Here is a 24,113-nt window from a genome sequence, read left to right on the forward strand (position 1 = left end):
CCTATATCGATCTGGTGCTGTGCTTACATTTCTCTTGAGTGAGGGAGCCCAGGAAAATCATAACCCCCCGCTCTCGGGGCACTTATACGAGGGAGGTCGAGAACTCTGATTATTTCCTGTAAGAGATAATGAAGAGACAGGTGCCCATTTCTCTATGGCTCTATGGACTGCTCACTGCCATGCACAGGAGGTCAATCTTTAATTCCCGAAGACTTCAGGGAGAGATAACAATCCTCTGTGCAATTGTAGCCCAGGAACCGAGCAGGAGGGAAGTTTGAGGCACCTGGAAGGAAAATGCTGCCTATCGCTCAGTGAATACTTGTAACTGGACCCTTTACAGCTTGTTATTTCAGATACCATTCCAGACATAACAAGGTGCCTGGTATCAGACTAACATACTGGATCACTAATAAATATAATCCAGCTTGAGAAATCCAGATCCTTTCTTTTTCTGATCAAAGGGGAAAGACATTGGCTGCGCGTGTCTCAAACTGATAAAAAAGTAACTCAGACAGAGGGGTGGGACAGTGCTGAAATACCACACGTCTGTTTCTGTAACGAGAATGGATTAGTTTGATCAAAGGTATTCAGCTTCCACTCAAAGCCTTGTATTCTTGTAATGAGTTTGACCCTGGGAAGGTATTGGATGATGGGCAGGAGGGGTTGGAATGGAATGCACTGGTCTTCTGCCTTTCTGGAGCGAGAGTAAATGCAGCTTTTATTTATCCTGTTGACATTTATCCCAACATATTTAAACGAACATTGCCTCCTAACCCCTGCCATTATCTGTTCTATGATTATTAACTTGCTTTTGTTAGATGTGGCCCAGTGTATAGCACTCTTGCTCCTGGGTCAGAAGATTGTGTGTTCAAGTTCCACTCTGGATGGCATAGCATAAGCAACCTAGGTTGATGCTTCAGGTGAGCTTGGCACTAGCAAAGGTTATACTGCTCACACGAGATGTTAAAGTGAGGCAATATCTGCCCTTTCAGGTGATTATAAGAGATCCCATGGCACTATCTTGAAGAAGAGCAGGGGAGTTCTCCCTGGTGTCCTGACCAATACTTATCCCTCCATCAACATCACTAAAACAGATTTTTGGGTCAGTACCACATTGCTGTTTGTGGGAGCTTGCTGTGCGCAAATCGGTTGCCAGTTTCCTACTTTACAACAGTGACTACACTTCAAAAGTACTTCATTGGCTGTAAAGTGCTTTGGGACATTGTGATAGGTGCTATATAAATGCGTACTTTCCTTTATTGCTAAAAAAAATGAAAAAAAAACAATATTTTAGCTCAGTGAGATCCTAAAGAAAAGTGACCATTTCTGTGCTATTGTATAATAACCTAGTAGACCTCCTGTGATGTTGCTTGTGGGTTATCTGGGAGCAAGTGTGTGATGTGGAGCTGTATTTAATCATGTGTGTTCTTTTCATGGCAATGCACAACTGCTCTCTATGGGGAAGTGATGTAAATAGGAAAATTCCAGTCAGCCTCTGATCAATGGTTTTAATTGACTTTTTATTTACCTTAACAAGCTACCCAACGCTTGCGGGCGAGCAGCCATTCCACACCCGATCCGGCCTTCCCAAAAATGTCGAGGGTGGGATAGCGCCGGCAAACCAGCATGAAATTATGCAGTTTTTAAAACGTAACCATACTACAAAGTCCAGCATTCATAAAAATACACAGTTTAGCGGGGGCTCCTGAGTAAATAACAGAATTAGACGATCAGCCTTGATCTTTTTTGAATGGCAGAGCAGGCCCGAAGGGCCGAATGGCCTACTCCTGTTCCTATTTTCTATGTTTCTATGTTTCAGGCGTAGGAGCCCATTTCTCCCCACCCCCAGCCTCAGAACATTAAAGCCGACTGTAGCAACTTTTCCCTTCACCGCACCCCACCTCCCCACTTTGATTGAGACCAGCTACATCAGTATAAATCCAGGCGATTGACCCTGGGACGTAACTGCTTTGTGATGGCAGATCACAATTGAGTTACAGGGTGTGGAGGGATGGGGGCGGTGGTGTGAGGGTAATTGTTGGTACAGTTGACCTTAATGATTTCACAAACCCAACTCCTGTCCGATTCTTTCATTCCTTCCTAGAGATTCAAGGAAGGTTCTCTTTGTCAATCAAGGAAGACCATGGCATTGGCCATTGTATTCCCAGTAACACTAAACACCACGCTGTCACGGATTGAGGGGTGAGCTGATCGAGGTGCTTAACACATGAAAAAGATTTGACAGAGCAGATACAGTAGAACTATTTCTTCTGGTGGGAAAATCCGGAACCAGGGCATGTTATCTTAAAATTCAAGCTTGGCTATTCCGGAGGGAATCAGGAAGCATTTTTTCACACAGTGTCGCAGAAATTTGAAACTGTCTCCCCCAAAAGGCTTTGGAATGCTTAAGGACATTTGGAGCTTTTAAGACTGAGACGGATAGAATTTTGTTCGGTAAGGGTAACAAAGGAACTAAGACGGGTAAATGGAGTAGAGTTACCAATCATTCATGATCTAATTTTGAGCAGCAAACAGGCCCAAGGGACTGAAACGCCTTAATTTTTTAAATTATTAACTTACGGGACGTGGGCTTTGCTGGCAAAACCAATATTTATCGCCCATCCCGAATTGCCCTTGTGAAGGTGGTTCTTGAATCCAACTGAGTGGTTTTACTAGGCTATTTCACGGGGCAGTTAAGGGTCACTTTGCTGTGGATCTGGAGCCACATATAGTCCAGACTGGGTAAGGATGGCAGATTTCCTTCCCTAAAGGCCATTGGTGAGCCAGAGGGGTTTTTATGACAATCCAGTAGTTTCATGGTCACCATTACGGACACTAGCATTTTATTCCAGAAATTTTATTTTGTAATTAATTGAATTTAATTCCCCACCCATGTTGGGATTTAAACTCTTTTCTCGAGAACAATTGCCCAGACAGCTGGATTACTAGTTCAGTAACAACCACTATGCGATCGTATCCCATGTTCCTGTGACCCAAATCTGGCATCTGACAAGGAATCTTACAAGGCAGCGTAACAATCTGGGGTCTTGGCAGTTATTATGTTGTGTCAATGATTAGCCAATTGATTCTTCCGCGCATTGTTTGAATCGAACTGGAACTTCAGAAAGCTTCATAGTCAGGGATGAGGCCAATAAGTCCCTTAGTCCAAGGTGTGGCTGCATTGACCTGGACAAGTATAAAGCATTTATGATAAATCTAGAAGCTTCAGGCGTCATATTGCTACACTGTGGGACCACCAGTAGTGGCTTGACACAATTTTCAATGACTCTTCCCAATGCTGTTTTCTGGAATAATCATCTTGCGTGGGCACTTGTACATTGCTCTTGCATTACATAGTATTACAAGGTATTTACAGCACAGAAATAGGCCTTGTGGCCCAAGAGGTGCATGCCAGTGATTATTCTCCTCACCAGTTTCCTCCCATCCTTCATCTAACCTCATCAACCAGCATATTTTTGACTCCTTTTCCCCTCATGTGCTTATCCAACTTCCCCTTAATTGAATCTTTGCTATTCACCTCCAATACGTTCCATGTTCTCACCAATCTCTGAGCAAAGAAATTTCTCCTGAATTCCCTGTTGGATTCATTAGTGACTATCTTTATATTTACAGCCCCTAGTTCTGGTGTCGCTTTTGTTTCTTGTGCAGTTTTGGTAGAGTCTACCAATTAATTCTCCGCATACAAAGGTTCACATAACAAGAGCACATTTCTAATTCGGGTACAGTAATCAGCTGGTCCCGCACAATTTTCTATCCATTGTACTTCACATTAGTGGCTGTGCTTTCAGTCATCTAACCCTAGGCTCTGGAATTCCCTCCCTAAATCTCTAACTCTCCACCACCCTCCTCCTTTAAGATGGTTTTTAAAACCTACCTCATTGACCAACCTGTCTTAATATCTCCTGTTTTGGCTCAACGTCAATTTTCTTTTGTCCAATTATGCTCCTGTAAAGCACCTTGGGTCCTTTAACTGTGTTTCAGATGTTGTATAAATGGAGGTTGTTGTTAATATTATCCCACTGTGTTAAATAAAACGTGTTTAAAAATAATTCCAGCAGATTGTAGATGTTGAAGTGGAATATTAGGCCGGGGGAGGCGGTTGTGGGGAAATTAAGTTATTCATGTTTTTTTCAGCAATAATCTTTTGGTTCTGATCCAGTTGAGGGAGGCGAGTACTGGGGAATGACTTATTGTTCTCTTTCTTCCACCCAATGTCACTCCCAGATTAGATGTTAAATAGTCTAGGATTTGTTGCAGTAGGCTTCGTTCCCATAATTGTGTTGAAATCATGTTGTGTGATATTAGCCAACAAAGGCATTAATGAGTTCTGAAGAAATGTTATTGAAACCATTTGACCAATTTAAAATAATCTGCTCATGTGTTTATGAAGATAGAAAGAACTTGCATTTTTATAGCCCCTTGCAGGACCCCAGGCATTCTGGAGCACTTTACAGCCATTGAAGTACTATTTGGAGGGCAGTTACTGTGGGAAATAATTTTTGAAGTGCTGTAATGTAATTATTAAGTGTCTGCTCATGATAATTCAAGGTTGATTTCTGCACTAAAAGTTCGAATTCTGCAATAAGGCGGATTAAGAGACAGAAATAACGCAGCAAAGTGGGAATCTAGTGCAAAAAGAAAAATTGCATTGTCAGATAATTCCAGTGAATCAAGTTTGAATTAAAAGCAGTGAACTGGACTACACAGCATAACATTGATCCAAAGATGCCCTAATCCCGTCTCCAGAAAGGACACAGATTGCAGTAACTTTAAAAGTACTGAAAAGAAAGACTTGCATTTATACAGCGCCTTTCACATCCTCAGGGCATCCCAAAGTGCTTTACAGCCAATGAAATATTTTTGAAGTGCAGTCATTGTGCTGCAAATGTTTCTAGTTTCCAAGATGGCCAACATTTGAAGTGTGTCGGGGTGGTACCGTTAATTAGCAACGAGTGATTGGCAGCTATTGAACAGATTACTCTGCTCCCATGTCTGTCCAGTTAAGAGTTCTGTGGATACAGAGAGACTGGAGGTATGGATTCAGTCCAGGTTACAGAGGGGCAGGGCACTGCATACAATATTCAGTTCTCTAGATTTTGATGGATTAATGGAGAAAAATAATATTGGAGTTATCACACATATCGGAGGTCCGATGATATAACATTCACGGAGTAACTCTGAAGAGTTATGAAGAAACAGACCCTGGCTTTAAAAAATGGACGTTTATTTTCAAAGCGTGAACAATGGTCCAAAATGGCCGCCGAAGAGAAGGGGATTAACCTTTTGTATATTCAAATAGTCTGACAAAAAACAAATCTTCAAAGCCAAAAGGTGATAAATGAAACTCATCTCACACCTATCAAAGAAACATTCCAGAATTGAATGTCTTCTTCAAAAACAAAGAAGGTGTGAAGTATCCACGTCCTGGGCCATTGTGCGATCACCATGGGAGAGAAACCAGAATGTCTCCTAACAGGAGATGAGAGGTGATGGTGATGGTTTTACCTTTAAAAAACAAGAGCCAAAAAGCGGGAGAGAGGGAGAGAGAGAGAAGGTGAAGCTACTTGTAATTGCTGGTATTCCAGAAAGGCAGAAAGCACATGCTCTGCTGAAAAAAATCTGACATGTACATCATACAGCCGAGAGAGGACTAGAAGTGACCCACTATCTTCAACAGAACCTTCAATCAAGAGAGAAATCTACAATCATCACAGGCCTGCAACCATCCAGAACTTGGCACAGGTGGCATAGTGGCACAGTGGTTAGGGTGGCACAGTGGCGCAGTGGTCAGCACCACAGCCTCATAGCTCCAGCGACTCAGGTTCGGTTCTGGGTACTGCCTGTGCAGAGTTTGCAAGTTCTTCCTGTGACCGTGTGGGTTTCCGCCAGGTGCTTTGGTTTCCTCCCACAGCCAAAGACTTGCAGGTTGAAAGGTAAATTGGCCATTGTAAATTTCCCCTAGTGTAGGTAGGTGGTAGGAGAATGGTGGGGATATGGTAGGGAATATGGGATTAATGTAGGATTAGTATAAATGGGTGGTTGTTGGTCAGCACAGACTCAGTGGGCTGAAGGGCCTGTTTCAGTGCTGTATGACTCTATGACAGCATGTTGTTGTTACAAACTTGAGTCTCAAGAGAATTCAACAGGTTTATTGTAACCCTTCTCCCCCCACCCTGTGCTAAAACCCACCTACCTCTTTCCCATCTCTATCTGTTTCTTGTGTGTGTGCGTGCAAGTGAATGCGCTTGCGACAATTTTGGATTAATGCATATTGACCAATAAATAATTGACTTTATGTTTTTTAAAACCTACAAGAAAATCTGTCAATGTCCATTTGAAAAATAAAACACAAAGGGGCTAAACTTTAATACAAATAGACTTTGTCCTGGTCAGGTGGGGAGTTGAACAGTGTGAACCACCCACGTCACACCACGTGGCCATAACATGGTAAATTGAGCCCATTCTGGTAAACTTTAGTAGTCAGAAGAAGGAAACGTCAGTATTTCTCTTCAACAAGGTCTCACTTTCAGATCTCATCTGAAGGACAGCACCTCTGACAGTGCAGCCCTCTCTCCGACTTTGGTGGGTTGACATCATGGCACATAACATTCGTAACTAACACAATAATTCCTGATGAAATTCTGCCATCTGTTTTAACGAAAAGGTTAAACTGGTGTAGTAATAATTTTTATGATAGCAGATGGAAGAATTCTGCACAGCTCGATTTTAACCCTGTGTTATCTCAGCTTATATTGTAGAAATTTCCAGAAGTTCCATTCAGCAGGCAGACTGCCTGGTCCAAAACCAGGCAATTCCACGTTGACGTGCTAGTGCATCAACAGTCAGGAACTGATGCAGGGTTGTCTTTGAGTCCTGGAATTAGGCTAGAATGAGGCGTCCATGCCCAAAAGGTCTTGTCTGTTCTCTCCATACATGATACCTGATTTGCTGGGTAAGGTTGCCAACTCTGCTTGGATGTGTTCCTGGGGGTTTCATCTCATGATCTCCAACCCTCTCTTTTTCTCCATCTTCAATATTTTTATAACCAATAAACAAAAGCATTCAAAGAAAATGAAGGAAACACACAATTTGTTTTTTTAAAAAAACTGTTCTTATGATTGTTCTCCAGTGGTGCTCCCAGCAGATTACAGGAGATTAATTTTAAAATGATACCAGGCCTCACAGGGTAAATTGTAAAGACAGATTACCTAAGCTTCCTGCAAGTATAGAAGATCGAGGTGTTTAAAATGTTAAAAGGATTTGATAGGCTAAATACGGAGCAACTATTTTGTCTGATGGGAAAATCAAAAACGAGGGGGACCTGTTAAAATTAGAGCTGAGCCATTCAGGAGGGAAAGCAGGAAGGACTTGTTCACACAAAGGGTAGCGGAAATCTGGAACTCACTTCCCCAAAAGGCTGGGGATGCTGGGGGACAAGTGAAGCTTCCAAGACTGAGTTTGATAGATTGTTGCTGGGTAAATGTATGAAGGGACAGTGAGGTTAAGATGGGAAAATGGAATTGAGGTGCAAATCAGCCATGACCTAACTGACTGTCGGAGCAGCCTCGGTGGGGAGGTCGGGGGTGGGGGGGGGGGCGGGTGGGGGGAATGGGGGGGGGTTCTGAATGGCCTCCCACTCCTAATGTTCCAATGTAATCTCTAACTCCTGAGGCTTCACAATAATCCTACTCTGCAGTTGAATGCATCCAGGTTTTTTTGTTGTTTGTTTAATTATGTATTTCTTTGGCCTCCTTGTCTCGAGAGACAATGGGTAAGCGCCTGGAGGTGGTTAGTGGTGTGTGGAGCAGCGCCTGGAGTGGCTATAAAGGCCAATTCCAGAGTGACAGAATCTTCCACAGGTGCTGCAGAGAAATTTGTTTGTCGGGGCTGTTACACAGTTGGCTCTCCCCTTGCGCCTCTGTCTTTTTTCCTGCCAACTGCTAAGTCTCGCCACACTTTAGCCCCTGCCTTTATGGCTGCCCGCCAGCTCTGGCGAACGCTGGCAACTGACTCCCACGACTTGTGATCAATGTCACAGGACTTCATGTCGCGTTTGCAGACATCTTTAAAGCGGAGACATGGACGGCCGGTGGGTCTGATACCAGTGGCGAGCTCGCTGTACAATGTGTCTTTGGGGATCCTGCCATCTTCCATGCGGCTCACATGGCCAAGCCATCTCAAGCGCCGCTGACTCAGTAGTGTGTATAAGCTGGGGATGTTGGCCGCCTCGAGGACTTCTGTGTTGGAGATACGGTCCTGCCACCTGATGCCAAGTATTCTCCGGAGGCAGCGAAGATGGAATGAATTGAGACGTCGCTCTTGGCTGACATACGTTGTCCAGGCCTCGCTGCCATAGAGCAAAGTACTGAGGACACAGGCCTGATACACTCGGACGTTTGTGTTCCGTGTCAGTGCGCCATTTTCCCACACTCTCTTGGCCAGTCTGGACATAGCAGTGGAAGCCTTTCCCATGCGCTTGTTGATTTCTGCATCGAGACACAGGTTACTGGTGATAGTTTAGCCTAGGTAGGTGAACTCTTGAACCACTTCCAGAGCGTGGTCGCCAATATTGATGGATGGAGCATTTCTGACGTCCTGCCCCATGATGTTCGTTTTCTTGAGGCTGATGGTTAGGCCAAATTCATTGCAGGCAGCCGCAAACCTGTTGATGAGACTCTGCAGACACTCTTCAGTGTGAGATGTTAAAGCAGCATCATCAGCAAAGAGGAGTTCCCTGATGAGGACTTTCCGTACTTTGGACTTCACTCTTAGACGGGCAAGGTTGAACAACCTGCCCCCTGATCTTGTGTGGAGGAAAATTCCTTCTTCATTATGTATAGTTACATAGAAACAGGCAGTCATGTCAGCAGGTCTGTGCCTGTGTTTATACTGCACTTGAGCTTCCTTCCATCTCGGCATACTTGATACCCCGTTATTGCCCCTAAAATCCCCAACATCTGAAAGTGTAAAGCAGACCCCTTAGGGGATGTTTTTCAACCTTTCCTCTCTCCGTTAGATTAAACTATGTCCAGGCGGCTTTAGAAACCATTTTGAGCAGTCATGCAGTGAAGCCATTTTACATTGCTGCTGTTTTCATTCAGATCCTGGGACACCTGCGTCTATGATGCAACTTCTGGTGATGACATCAGTAAACTGGGCTCCCTTATCCTAGAGGCAGGCAGCCTGGCATTTCTTTCTGGCTTTAAAAGGGGACTGGTGATCGATTGGAATAAATAAGCTGGAGAATGCCAGTCTCTTGGTGCACAGCAAAAAACAAGTGTGGCGGAGACAGATTCAATCATGGCTTTCAAAAGGGAATCGGATAAGCAGCTGAAGGGAAAGTACTTGCAGGGCTACGGGGAAAGGGCAGAGGAGCGGGACTTGCTAAATTGCTAGAGCTGGCATGAGCTCAATGGGTCGAATGGCCGCCTCCTGTGCTGTAACCATTCTATGATTCTTTCCTATGAAACACCAGCGTAGATCAGTTGGGCCTAAAGGTCTGTTTTTGTGCTGTAAAGTTCAACGTAACTTGAAGCAAAACAAGCACAGCAGTAAAATTGCCCTAAGATAAGTGGATGTTGGCCTTGTCCCTTACGGTAGGGAATGTGCAGAAGGAACAGTGGACAGGGATCAATTCTCCGTTTATTTCTTTCTCAATCTTTAACGAGGGCCACCCAATGAGATTGCACAATTCATTGACAGGACCAGGGTCAGGGAGGGGAGGATAGTAGTAAAGGGGGTTGGGTTATTCTCTGCTCTCAACAATAGGATGATTGTCTACCAGTCAGAGACAAAAGAAACCTTACACTAAAGCTCAATTCACAGCTTTAACAATTAAATATTTATGGCAAGCAATGTCATTTCTCTAACTGACTATCTGTGCACTGGGGCAAACTGATTGCAAGAGGCAGGTTCATTGAATATAAAGTGAGCACCTGCTCCATTCTGTTTCCACACCCAGTGCATTCACTGTTAGTTAGAGTCGCTCAGCCGTTACCTAGCCTTAATCCCTCTTCAGTTGTGCACACAATTGTGAACAGCTGCACGGCTAAACCAGGCTGTAGCATGAGCATATATCCCCCTGCTAGTCTAATATAGACTTACATAAAATGTACAGCACAGAAGCAGGACATTCGGCCCAACTGGTTTGTGCTGCTGTTTATGCTCCATTCAAACCTCCTCCCACCCCCTCTTCATCTCACTCTATCAACATATCCTTCTATTCCTTTCTCCCTCATGTACTTATCTAACTTCCCCTTAAAGGCATCTATAACATTTGCCTCAACCTTACATGTTCCACATTCTAACCACTCTTCTGAAGTTTCTCCTGAATTCTCGATTGAATTTATTAGTTACTATCTTATATTTATGATCCTTAGTTTTGGACTCCCCCACAAGTGGAAACATTTTCTGTGCATTTACCTTGTCAAACCCTTACATAATTTTAAAGACCTCTATCAGGGCACCCCTCGGCGATTCATGCTGGGATAGCGCACCACTTGCCACAGATGCCTCGTGCTGCATTGCTGCAGTGTCTGTGAACCTGGGCAGTGACTGCCAGCAGTTCTCCTTGGCCTGGTAGGGTGTCAGCCTTGGCTTAGTTGGTAGCACTCTCACCTCTGAGTTAGACGATCTTGGGGTCAAGTCCCAGTCCAGGGTCTTGAGCATGCAATCTAGGCTGACACTCCAGAGCAGTACTGTAGGAGTGCTGCACTGTCAGAGGTGCTGTTTTTCAGATAAGATATTTAACCGAAGCTCCGTGTGCTCTCTCAGATGGACGCTAAAGATCCCATGCCACTATTTTGAAGAAGAGAAAAGAGTTCCCTCTGGTGTCTTGGTTAATTTATTCCTCGACTAACATCACTAAAGCAGATCATTACCATATAGCTGTTTGTGGGAGCTTGCTGTGCGCAAATTAGTTGCCGTGTTTCCTACATTACAACAGCGACTACATGTCAAAAGGTATTTCATTGGTTGTAAAGCTCTTTGGCACATCCTAAGTTTGTGAAAAGTGTTATATAAATGCAAACCTTTCTTTATGTATGGCATCTTGTAGAATCTTATCCTATCCTGGATTGAAGTTCTGATACATGTGGGGTGGGGGAGGGGCACCCTGGACAGTGGGCAGGAACAAGAAACTTCCTGATTTTTAGTTCTGAAGCACAGTGGTACTGAGTCCAATTGTAGCTTCTTTATTCCTGTTTCATGTTGAGACCTGATAACTCAGCTGCAACGAAAATCAAACCTTGGATCTTCCTGACCTTTACAGCTTGATTATCACCAGCTACAGATTCCGCACGTAACTGGGGATTCCAATAAACTTCTGCTTAACTTAGTCACGCAGTGAAGGGTGCCCCAAGGAGATTTGCAACCCTATGTTTACAGTTTTACTTAAAGTGTCTAATTTCTGTTTAAGATGTTTCATGTCACATACCAGCCTTACAGCTTACAGAGTGGGCTGGATCCCTGGCTGCCCCCAGGCACTGGCATTTCAATTTCAATGACTAGATGCACGTGAAAATTTTAACTTCCCATGAGAATCTGGCAAATAAATGCTCAATATCTGATCACAGCTTTTTAAATAAAACACGACACACATATGTTTTCAGACCCATCTGTAAATGTACGAACAGACATGTCTGTACATTTATGATCAGACCGATTCTTATAAAAGGATTAAGTGAAACTGTTATTTAAAATCGAGGAGCTAGATTGACAAACCATGATCAATAGTGCAGGAATATATCCAAGATAAAAAGAATAGGAGAGAAAATGGGATAAATGAAAAAAAAATTGGTTGGATGACACCAAAACTTAGTTTATGAAGCCTAAAGGTTGTAAGAATGAAAGAGGTGATGAGTTCCACATTATTGAAGTCCTTCTTTGGCCTCCTTGTCTCGAGAGACAATGGGTAAGCACCTAGAGGTGGTCAGTGGTTTGCGGAGCAGCGCCTGGAGTGGCTATAAAGGCCAATTCTTCCACAGGCGTTGCAGATAAAATTGGTTGTCGGGGCTGTTACACAGTTGGCTCTCTCCTTGCACTTCTGTCTTTTTTCCTGCCAACTGCTAAGTCTCTTTGACTCGCCACTCTTTAGCCCAGCCTTTGTGGCTGCCCGCAAGCACCGGTGATCACTGGCAACTGACTCCCACGACTTGTGATCAATGTCACAGGACTTCATGTCGCATTTGCAGACGTCTTTAAAGCGGAGACATGGACGGCCGGTGGGTCTGATACCAGTGATGAGCTCACTGTACAATGCATCCTTGGGGATCCTGCCATCTTCCATGCGGCTCACATGGCCAAGCCATGGTCAAGCATCGCTTGCTCAGTAGGGTGTATATGCTGGGAATGTTGACCGCCTCAAGGACTTCTGCGTTGGAGATATGGTCCTGCCACCTGATGCCAAGGATTCTCCGGAGGCAGCGAAGATGGAATGAGTTGGGACGTCGCTCTTGACTGACATACGTTGTCCAGGCCTCGCTGCCGTAGAGCAAGGTACTGAGGACACAGGCTTGATACACTCGGACTTTTGTGTTCCATGTCAGTGCACCATTTTCCCACACTCTCTTGGCCAGTCTGGACATAGCAGTGGAAGCCTTTCCCATGCGCTTGTTCATTTCTGCATCGAGAGACAGGTGATAGTTGAGCCTAGGTAGGTGAACTCTTGAACCTCTTCCAGAACGTGGTCGCCAATATTGATGGATGGAGCATTTCTGACGTCCTGTCCCATGATGTTCATTTTCTTGAGGCCGATGGTTAGGCCAAATTCATTGCAGGCAGCCGCAAACCTGTCGATGAGACTGCAGACACTCTTCTGTGTGAGATGTTAAAGCAGCATCGTCAGCAAAGAGGAGTTCCCTGATGAGGACATTCCGTACTTTGGACTTCGCTCTAAGACGGGAAAGGTTGAACAACCTGCCATCTGATCTTGTGTGGAGGAAAATTCCTTCTTCTGAAGACTTAAACGCATGTGAGAGCAGCAGTGAGAAGAAGATCCCAAACAGTGTAGGTGTGAGAACAGAGCCCTGTTTCATAAGATCTTAAGATCATATGAACTAGGAGCAGAAGTCGGCCGTCCAGCCCCTCGAGCCTGCTCCGCCATTCAATAAGATCACGCCACTTAGGATAGGTAAGGGGTCTGCTGAGGCACCGCTATGCTGAATTGTGCCTTTCATATTGTCATGGAATGAGGTGATGATATTTAGTAGCTTTGGTGGACATCCAATCTTTGCTAGTAGTCTGAAGAGACCACGTCTGCAGCGAGTTAACATCTGTAGCACTTAAAGTAGCCAGAAGTGCTGCACAAAGAACAGCCAGGCGCTGTGCAAATGACTACTGGCAACACCTATGCAGTCATATTCAGCTGGCCTCTGACACCAGAAACATCAGAGGAATGTATGATGGCATTGAGAGAGCTTTTGGGCCAACCATCAGGAAGATCGCCCCCCTCAAGTCTAAATCAGGGGAAACGATCACTGATCAACTCAAGCAAATGGACCGCTGGGTGGAGCACTAACTAGAACTGTACTCCAGGGAAAATGTTGTCACTGATACCGCCCTCAATGCAGCCCAGTCTCTGCCAGTCATGGATGAGCTGGACGAACAGTCAACAAAATCGGAACTCAGTGATGCCATTGATTCTCTAGCCAGTGGAAAAGCCCCCGGAAAGGACGGCATTACCCCTGAAATAATCAAGAGTGCCAAGCCTGCTATACTCTCAGCACTCCATGAACTGCTTTGCCTGTGCTGGGATGAGGGAGCAGTACCACAGGACATGCACAATGCCAATATCATCACCCTCTATAAGAACAAGGGTGACCGCAGTGACTGCAACAACTACCGTGGAATCTTCCTGCTCAGCATAGTGGGGAAAGTCTTCGCTCAAGTCGTTTTAAACAGACTCCAGAAGCTGGCTGAGCGTGTCTACCCTGAGGCACAGTGTGGCTTTCGAGCAGAGAGATTCACCATTGACATGCTGTTCTCCCTTCGCCAGCTACAGGAGAAATGCCGCGAACAACAGCTGGCCCTCTACGTTGCTATTGAAGTCCTAAGGAAGGATTAATTGGAGTGGAATACCACATTATGAATGTCAATTTGTAGATGGTGTGGATGTTTGCAGAGTAAGAACTTGCAAGAAGGCAGATTTGGAGTCTAGGAGGAAGGAAGGAAAGTTCAGTGAAGAAATGAACAAAGATAAAATTGAGAATCATAACAGTGGTTGTGACAAATAGAGTCTGGGTAAATGTCACTAATCAAGAGGACTGATTGTTTTTTCTATCCTAAGATTCAGAGATGCTGGAAGAGCTTTCCAAGATATGGGTCCAAGATTCAAGGGACTGAAGCAATTTTAATAAATCTCCCATAAATTCCAATGTTATGCAAAAGAACTTTAGGCATTGTCTCCGTTTACAATGCAAATGTTTTAGGGTTGGGGTATAGACAATTTAAAATACACACATGTTCAGCAGTGATACTGCCATCCCTTTCATGTCACTCATTCCCAGGCTGGTACTGATGCATCCACTGCCCAATAGCTGTTTCCTATGGGAAGCACAAAGCTCTGTTACAGAAGAAAATTGGATAAATATTTGAAGGGGGAAATTTGCAGGGTTTTGGAGAAAGGGCAGGGGAGTTGAACTAATTGGATTCCTCTTTCAAAGAGATGGTACAGGCACAATTGAATGGCTTCCCTTTGTGCTGTATCAGTGTATGATTCTAAGGAAGGCATCCATTGTATTGGACGGAGCAAGCAAGCTTTGCAAATTCTCTCCAAATGGTGTATTTATAAGCTCAATGGCCTTTGGTATCATAGACATTTGATTCATGTTGGAACATTTGTTGTGTTTCAGTCACACACTTTTCAGTGTCCTGCCATTCAATTTGCTTATCGTAAATATGTGGATTTGACTTTTTCAAATGGGCTACGCCTCCTTGACACCTTCAGATGTGAGAGCATCTTAAGTCTTCTTTAAATCATTAGAGACACACAGGTGATGGGCCAGAGCACCAGGGTTAAAAAGAATAAGAAAGAAGTTGGGATAAATTAAAAGAAGTATTTCTTAGGTGATACCAACTTGGGTATTAAAGGCCTGTGGGAGGAAAGAAAGACTGAAGGAAGTTAAGTGATACACAACGTTTGAAGTCTTGCTGCTCGTGATATTTGTTCCCACCAGTCTTTGTATCCACCTTGGGCAATGCTCCCAATTGCAAGGCCCATTTTGATGGACACCAGGTACCACAGAATAGACTGACCTCATCCTCACCTTCATACCAACCATAGCATGCAAGGTTAGCTTCAACAGCCTGTAGTTACCCGATTGTAAGATTTCACTGACACGCACCACTGCATCTATAATTGTGTGGTGCACTGGCAACAGGTCCCCTCATTCTGCCTCTCTTTACCTTATCTGGCCAGCTTAGGAGCTTATCCTCGGGATTTTATGTGTGCATTTTATCTGAAAGCACTGGGTCTCTGTTCAGTTTCCTTTCTGACCGTCTCTGCAGCATAAAGAAGCAATGAGATTATCTGGATTTGGAGATGGTGGTCTTAGTGGAATATAACACTTCAGGGCTTTAGATAAAGGGATAGAGTAAAATACCAAAATTCTATCTCCAACATAGGAATCATCTTACTGGTATGTTAATGCATTGAGATTTCACTACCTTCTTCACTCTCCTGCATGATTTCATCTTCAAGCTTTGTTTGAATCCCTATACTGTCAAAGTACATCTATTTAGCCAGGGTCAGCATCAAGCACTTCGAGATTGATGTAGTTTATTTAGTTGCACAGCAAAGCCCCAATAACGTGCTTCAACCCCATCACAGAGCAGCACACACATTTCTCCTTTTCCTTTCTGTTTCCCACTTCCGCCATATTCTTTGTCCTCTCTGAGTGATAGTGCCAATTTGCAGCTGTGGAACTTCATTCACAGGGGAGGGGATTGAAATCCTCCAAAGTTTATTGAGCCATTGTCCTGAATGAAGAACAGAAGTTGTAGGAACTGAGGCTAAATGATCGAAAGAATTCTGATGAATATAGAGTGGATTCATAGGCTGTGTGTCGAAGGAAATAAAGAAAGGACTTGGCCTTATGTACAGCATCTTTCACATCCTTAAGATGTCCCAAAGCACTACATAGTCAAAGAATTACTTTGAAGTTATAGTCATTGTTGTTTTGAAGGTAGATGCAGCAGCCAATTTGCTCAAAATAAGGTATTACAAGCGGTAATATCTCCCAATCTGGCAACTTCTCAGTTTTTAAATTCTCATCCTGTTTTCAAATCCCTCCATTGCCTCATCCCTCCCTATCTCTGTAATCTGGGTAGGTGGTGCCGTAGTGGTATTGTCACTGGACTAGTAACCCAGAGACCCAGGGTATTGCTCTGGAGACATGGGTTCAAATCCCACCAAAGCAGAAGGTAGAATTTGAATTCAGTTGATAAATCTGGAATTAAAAAGCTAGTCTAATGATGGCCATGAAACCATTGTCGATTGTTGTAAAAACCCATCTGGTTCACTAATGCCCTTTAGGGAAGGAAGTCTGCTGTCCTTATATGGTCTGGCCTACATGTGACTCCAGACCCACAGCAATGTAGTTGACTCTTACATGCCCTCTGAAATAGCCTAGCAAGCCATTCAATTATATCTAACCACCAGCACTGTGGGTGTACCTACCCCACATGGACTACAGCGGTTCAAGAAGGCAGCTCACTACCACATTCTCAAAGGCAATCAGGGATGGGCAATAAATGCTGGCCTGGCCGTCAATGCCCACATCCCATGAATGAATAAAAAAAAACCTCCTCCAGCCCCACAACCCTCCAAGATATCAGTGCTTTTTGCTGCCTGGACCCTAAAGTCTGGAATTTCCTCTATAAACCGCTCTATCTCTCTCTTCCCCATTAAGACGCTCCTTAAAACATATCTCTTTGGGCATGCTTTTGGTCACCTGCCCTAATATCGCCTATGTGGTTCAGTGTCAATTTTGTTTGATAACCTTAAAGGCGCTATGTAAATGCAAATCTTTGTTGCTGTTGCTGAAATGAATGATCATATTCACAACCTTACAGCCGGTAGAGAGAAAGGAATTTCATCCTGTCCGGCTGAGTTGGATTGGAATCCACCCTTGGAACTTTCTAAAATTGTGGAGGTCGCTGTTCACCTGGAATGTTCTTCCCTAATCCACGATGATTGCCAAGGTTTCAAGTATGGTTGTCCCACTGGTGATTTTATTGTATTCATACACCTCTGAGCTCTGCTCTTGAATGCTTTGGGGAACCATCTTCAATCAGAAACCTCCAGATCCCTTGACAGCATCTAGATTCATCACTTTCAAACAAACTGTTGTCCTCTGAACGCCCCCCCCACCACCCCCTCGAAGCTATATTCCTCGTTTTTCAAATTCTCCTCAAACCTCAATCTCATGGGTCTCCTCCACTCAAGTGTCAGCTTTACCCAGTTGGCAGCATTATTGCCTCTGAGTCAGAACGTCATGAGCAGCAGTAGGCCATTCGGCCCTTCGAGTCTGCTCCGCCATTCATTATGATCATGGCTGATCATCCAACTCAGTAACCTGTTCCCGCTTTCGCCCCATACTCTTTGATCCCTTTAGACCCAAGAGCTGTATCTAACTCCTTCTTGAAAACATACAATGTTTTGGCCTCAACTGCTTTCTGTGGTAGCGAATTCCACAGGTTCACCATTCCCTGGGTGAAGAAATTTCTCCTCATCTCAGTCCTGAAAGGTTTACCCTGTATCCTTAGACTATGACCCCTGGTTCTGGACTCCTCCACCATTGGGAACATCCTTCCTGCATCTACCCTGTTAAGTCGTGTTAGAATTTTATAGGTTTCTATGAGATCCCCCCTCACTCTTCTGAACTCCAGCAAATATAATCCTAACTGACTCAATCTCTCATAAATCAGTCCTGCCATCCCAGGAATCAGTCTGGTAAATCTTTGCTGCACTCCCTCTATAGCACGAACATCCTTCCTCAGATAAGGAGACCAAAACTGCACACAATATTCCAGGTGTGGCCTCACCAAGGCCCTGTATAATTGCATCAAGACATCCCTGCTCCTGTACTCGAATCCTCTTGCTATGAAGGCCAACATACCATTTGCCTTTTTTACCGCCTATTGGAGCTGCATGCTTACCTTCAGCGACTGGCGTACGAGAACCTCCAGGTCTCGCTGCATATCGCCCTCTCTCAGTTTATAGCTGTTCAGATAATAATCTGCCTTCCTGGTTTTGCTACCAAAGTGGATAGCCTCACATTTATCCACATTATACTGCATCTTCCATGCATTAGTCCACTCACTCAACTTGTCCAAATCACCCTGAAGCCTCTCTGTATACTCCTCACAACTCACCCTCCCACCCAGTTTTGTGTCATCTGCAAATTTGGAGATATTACATTTAGTTCCCTCATCTAAATCATTAATATATATTGTGAATAGCTGGGGTCCTAGCACCGATCCCTGCGGTACCCCACTAGTCACTGCCTGCCATCCGGAAAAAGACCCGTTTATTCCTACTCTTTGTTTCCTGTCCGCCAACCAATTTTCTATCCATCGCAATACACTACCCCCAATCCCATGCGCTTTAATTTTACACGCTAATCTCTTATGTGGGACTTTGTCGAAAGCCTTCTGAAAGTCCAAATAAACCACATCCACTGGTTCCCCCTCATCAACTCTACTAGTTACATCATCGAAGAATTCTAGTAGATTTGTCAAGCATGATTTCCCTTTCGTAAATCCATGCTGACTCTGCCCGATTCTACCACTGTTCTCTAAGTGCTCTGCTATAAAATCTTTGATAATGGACTCTAGAATTTTCCCCACTACTGACGTCAGGCTGACTGGTCTATAATTCCCTGCTTTCTCTCTACATCCCTTTTTAAATAGTGGGGTTACATTAGCTACCCTCCAATCTGTATGAATTGTTCCAGAGTCTATAGAATCTTGGAAGATGACCACCAATGCATCCACTATTTCTATGGCCACTTCCTTGAGTACTCTGGGATGCATACCATCAGGCCCTGGGGATTTATCGGCCTTCAATCCCATCAATTTCCCCAACACCATTTCTCTACTAATACTGATTTCCTTCAGTTCCTCTCTCTCACTAAGCCCTCTGTTCCCCAACATTTCTGGTATGATATTTGTGTCCTCCTTTGTGAAGACAGAACCAAAGTATGCATTTAGTTGGTCAGCCATTTCTTTGTTCCCCATAATAAATTCCTCTGTTTCTGACAGTAAGGGACCTACATTTGTCTTCACCAATCTTTTTCTCTTCACATAGCTATAGAAACTTTTACAGTCAGTTTTTATGTTCCCCGCAAGCTTGCTCTCGTACTCTATTTTCCCCTTCTTAATCAATCCCTTGGTCCTCCTTTGCTGAATTCTAAACTGCTCCCAATCCTCAGGTCTGTTGTTTTTCCTGGCAAATTTATATGCCTCTTCCTTGGATCTAATGCTATCTCTAACTTCCCTTGTAAGCCATGGTTTGGCTACCTTTCCCGTTTTACTTTTGAGCCAGACAGAGATAAACAATTGTTGCCGTTCATCCATGCGCTCTTTAAATATTTGCCATTGACTATCCACTGTCATCCCTTTAAGTAACGTTTCCCAATCCGTCATGGTCAACTCGTGCCTCATACCTTTGTAGTTCACCTACTCTAGAAGCTAACAGCATAATCTCGCTTGATATTTCAGTGCAGTGCTGAGGGAGTGATGCACTGTCAGAGGTGCTGTCTTTTGGGTGAGATGTTAAGCCGCAGCTCTGACGACTTGTTTAGGTGACATAAAAGATCCTATGGTGCTATGTCTTCATCAAGGAAGAAGGTGCAACCCAGGAAATGGTGAAAGGGGAGGTAATTCAGACACTAGAAGGACTTAAAATTGATAAAGAGGACATATTAGATCGGCTGTCTGTACTTAAAGTGAATTAGGCACCAGCACTGGATGAGATGCATCCAAGGATACTGAGGGAAGTGAGGGTGGAAATCATGGAGGCACTGGCCATAATTTTTCAGTCTTCCATCGACTTGGGGGTTGGTGCCAGAGGACTGGAGAATTGCAAACGTTACATCCTTGTTCAAAAAAAGGTGTAAAGATAAGCCCAGCAACTACAGGCCAGTCTGTTTAACTACAGTGGTGGGGAAACTTCTGGAAAAAATAATTTGGGACAAAATTAATAGTCACATGGACAAATGCAGGTTAATTAAGGAAAGCCAGCATGGATTTCTTAAGGGAAAATCATGTTTAATTAACTTGCTGCAGATATTTTGAGGAGGTAACAGAGAGGGTTGATGAGGGCAATGCTGTTGATGTGGTGTACATGGACTTTCAAAAGGCGTTTGATACAGTGCCACACAACAGACTTGTGAACAAACTTGTAGCTCATGGAATAAATGGGACGGTAGCAACATGGATACAGAATTGGCTGAGTGACAGGAAACAAAGAGTAATGGTTAATGGATGCTGTTCGGGTTGGAGGAAGGTTTGTAGTGGAGTTCCCCAGGGATCAGTGTTGGGATCCTTGCTTTTCCTGATATATGTTAATGACCTAGAGCTTGGTGTACAGTGCACCATTTCAAAGTTTGCAGATGTTACGAAACTTGGAAGCATTGTGAACTGTGAGAAGGATAGTGTAGAACTTCAAAAGGATATCGAAAAGTTGGTGGAATGGGCAGACAGGTGGGAGATGAAGTTCAATGCAGAGAAATATGAAGTGATTCATTTTGGTAGGAAGAACTTTTTTTTTATTCATTCATGGGATGTGGGTGTCACTGGCCAGGCCAGCATTTATTGCCCATCCCTAATTGCCCATGAGAAGGTGGCGGTGAGCTGCCTTCTTGAACTGCTACAGTCCATTTGGGGTAGGTACACCCACAGTGCTGTTAGGAAGGGAGTTGCAGGATTTTGACCCAGCGACAGTGAAGGAACGGCGATATAGTTCCAAGTCAGGATGGTGTGTGACTTGGAGGGGAACTTGCAGGTGGTGGTGTTCCCATTTATTTGCTGCCCTTGTCCTTCTAGTTGATAGAGGTCGCGGGTTTAGAAGGTGCTGTCTAAGGAGCCTTGGTGCATTGCTGCAGTGCATCTTGTAGATGGTACACACTGCTGCCAATGTGCGTCGGTGGTGGAGGGAGTGAATGTTTGTAGATGGGGTGCCAATCAAGCGGGCTGCTTTGTCCTGGATGGTGTTGAGTTTCTTGAGTGTTGTTGGAGCTGCACCCATCCAGGCAAGTGGAGAGTATTTCCATCTCACTCCTGACCTGTGCCTTGTAGATGGTGGACAGGCTTTGGGGAGTCAGGAGGTGAGTTACTCGCCTCAGGATTCCTAGCCTCTGACCTGCTCTTGTAGCCATGGTATTTATATGGCTACTCCAGTTCAGTTTCTGGTCAATGGTAGCCCCTAGGATGTTGATAGTGGGGGATTCAGCGATGGTAATGCTGTTGAATGTCAAGGGGAGATGGTTAGATTCTCTCTTGTTGGAGATGATCATTGCCTGGCACGCGTGTGGCGCGAATGTTACTTGCCACTTATCAGCCCAAGCCTGGATATTGTCCAGGTCTTGCTGCATTTCTACACGGACTGCTTCAGTATCTGAGGAGTCACAAATGGTGCTGAACATTGTGCAATCATCAGAGAACATCCCCACTTCTGACCTTATGATTGAAGGAAGGTCATTGATGAAGCAGCTGAAGATGGTTGGGCCTAGAACACTACCCTAAGGAACTCCTGCAGTGATGTCCTAGAGCTCAGATGATTGACCTCCAACAACCACAACCATCTTCCTTTGCGCTAGGTATGACTCCAGCCAGTGGAGGGTTTTCCCCCTGATTCCCATTGACCTCAGTTTTGCCAGGGCTCCTTGATACCATACTCAGTCAAATGCTGCCTTGATGTCAAGGGCAGTCACTCTCACCTCACCTCTTGAGTTCTGCTCTTTTGTCCATGTTTGAACCAAGGCTGTAATGAGGTCAGGAGCTGAGTGGCCCTGGCGGAACCCAAACTGAGCGTCACTGAGCAGGTTATTGCTAAGCAAGTGCCGCTTGATGGCACTGTTGATGACACCTTCCATCACTTTACTGATGATTGAGAGTAGGCTGATGGGGCCGTAATTGGCTGGGTTGGACTTGTCCTGCTTTTTGTGTACAGGACATACCTGGGCAATTTTCCACATTGCAGGGCAGATGCCAGTGTTGTAGCTGTACTGGAACAACTTGCAGGGGCGCGGCAAGTTCTGGAGTACAGGTCTTCAGGACTATTGCCGGAATATTGTCAGGGCCCACATGGAGAGACAATATAAAATAAAGGGTACAATTCTAAAGGGGGTGCAGAAGCAGAGGGACCTAGGTGTAATTGTACATAAGTCATTGAAGGTGGCTGGATAGGTTGAGTGAGCGGTTAATAAAGCATCCAGCATCCTGGGCTTTATTAATAGGGGCATAGAGTACAAGAGGAACGAAGTTATGTTGAACTTGTATAAGACACTAGTTCAGCCTCAGCTGGAGTACTGCGTCCAGTTCTGGGTGCCGCACTTTAGGCAAGATGTGAGGGCATTGGAGAGAGTATAGAAAAGACTCACGAGAATGGTTCCAGGGATGAGGAACTTCAGTTATGAAGATAGATTGGAGAAGTTAGGACTGTTTTCCTTGAAGAGAAGGCTGAGAGGTGATTTGATAGAGGTACTCAAAATCATGAGGGGTCTGGACAGAGTAGATAGAGAGAAACTGTTCCCGCTCGTGAAAGGATCGAGAACGAGAGGGCACAGATTTAAAGTGTTTGGTAAGAGAAGCAAAAGTGACATGAGGAAAAACTTTTTCACACAGCGAGTGGTTAAGGTCTGGAATGCGCTGCCCGAGAACGTGGTGGAGGCAGGTTCAATTGAAGCATTCAAAAGGGAATTAGACAGTTATATGAAAAGGAAGAATGTGCAGGGTTACGGGAAGAAGGGGGGGGAATGGAACTGAGTGAATTGCTCTTTTGGAGAGCCAGTGCGGACACGATGGGCCGAATGGCCTCCTTCTGCACTGTAACAATTCTGTGATTCTGAGATTCTATTTGAAGAAAAGTAGTTCCTGCTCAATATTTATCCCTCAACCAACAACATCACAAAGACCAAATTCATCATTCATCTCAGTACTGTGATCAAACTGGTTATTCCATTTGCTTAAAGAACAACAGTGATTGTACTTCACAAATAACTTATTGATTATGAAATATTTTGGGACACCCAAAAGATGTGAAAGATGTCATTTCAATGCAAACTCTTTCTTTCACTCCCTCGTCACCCAGCCTATGATTCTACTCTATATTCGTCACCATTCTTTGGGTCATGTGAAGAAAAACTTTCATTTATATAGCGCCTTTCATGACCTCAAGATATCCCAAAGCGCTTTATAGCCAATGAAGTGCTTTTGAAGTGTAGTCACTGTTTAATGTAGGAAATACGATGGCCAAATTGCACAGAGCAAGCTCCCACAAATGGCAATATGACAATGACCAGATCAGCTGTTTTAGTGACATTGATTGAGGGATAAATATTGCCCGGGACACAAGGAGCAACTCCCCTGCTCTTCTTCAAGATAGTGCCATGGGATCTGTCACCTGAGAGGGCAAATGAGGTCTCAGTTTAACATCTCATCCAAAAAACAGCACCTCCAAAAGTGCAGCGCTCCCTCAGTATTGCAGTGGATCATCAGGCTTGACTATTGTGTTCAAGTCCTTGGAGTGGGACATGAAGCCACAACCTTCTAACCAGAAGATAAGAGTTGCTCCCCATAGAGCCACAGTTGGCATCATGGCTATGTTAATGCATAAGATTTAAGATTAATTGTGCTAGAATGTGCAATGTAACCATGACCATGACGCTGCAGAAGATCTGTTAGCACTATTTTGAAGAAGAGAGGAGAGTTATCCCCGGTGTCCCGACCAATGTTTATTTCTCAACCAACGTCACTGAAACCGATGAGAACAGAAAGTGCCAGAAATCCTCAGCAGGTCTGGCAGCATTGGGTGGAGAGAGAAACAGAGTTAACGTTTCAGGTCTGTGACCTTTCACCAGAGTTCTGATGCA

Source organism: Heterodontus francisci, chromosome 25, assembly GCF_036365525.1.
Source record: "Heterodontus francisci isolate sHetFra1 chromosome 25, sHetFra1.hap1, whole genome shotgun sequence".
Lineage (NCBI taxonomy): Eukaryota > Metazoa > Chordata > Chondrichthyes > Heterodontiformes > Heterodontidae > Heterodontus > Heterodontus francisci.